Source organism: Myotis davidii, unplaced genomic scaffold (genome assembly GCF_000327345.1).
Source record: "Myotis davidii unplaced genomic scaffold, ASM32734v1 scaffold586, whole genome shotgun sequence".
NCBI lineage: Eukaryota > Metazoa > Chordata > Mammalia > Chiroptera > Vespertilionidae > Myotis > Myotis davidii.
Genome location: NW_006296809.1, coordinates 659729 through 660018, shown reverse-complemented (window position 1 = coordinate 660018; position 290 = coordinate 659729).

Below are 290 nucleotides of genomic sequence, written 5' to 3'. Positions count from 1 at the left end.
GGGCGCCTGGGGGAGCAGGGGACCGGGCCCCGGGGTGGTGAGGACACCCGCGGGGTGGGGCGCTGCGGCGTTTTCCTTCAAAGGAAGCAAGTGCTTCGAGGAGGCAGCAGGGGCTGCCTGATGCAAAACGCGAGGAAGAGACGGGCCGTGAGTGAGGGAGGTGGGGAGCGCTGCCTGGCTTCCCACCCCAAGCGCCTTTACACCCCGAAAGGAAAAGGGCTTGAGAACCAGCCGGTCAGAGTGGGCGGAGCTGGAGGGATGCTGTCGCCCACCCCCATCCACTGGGCTCC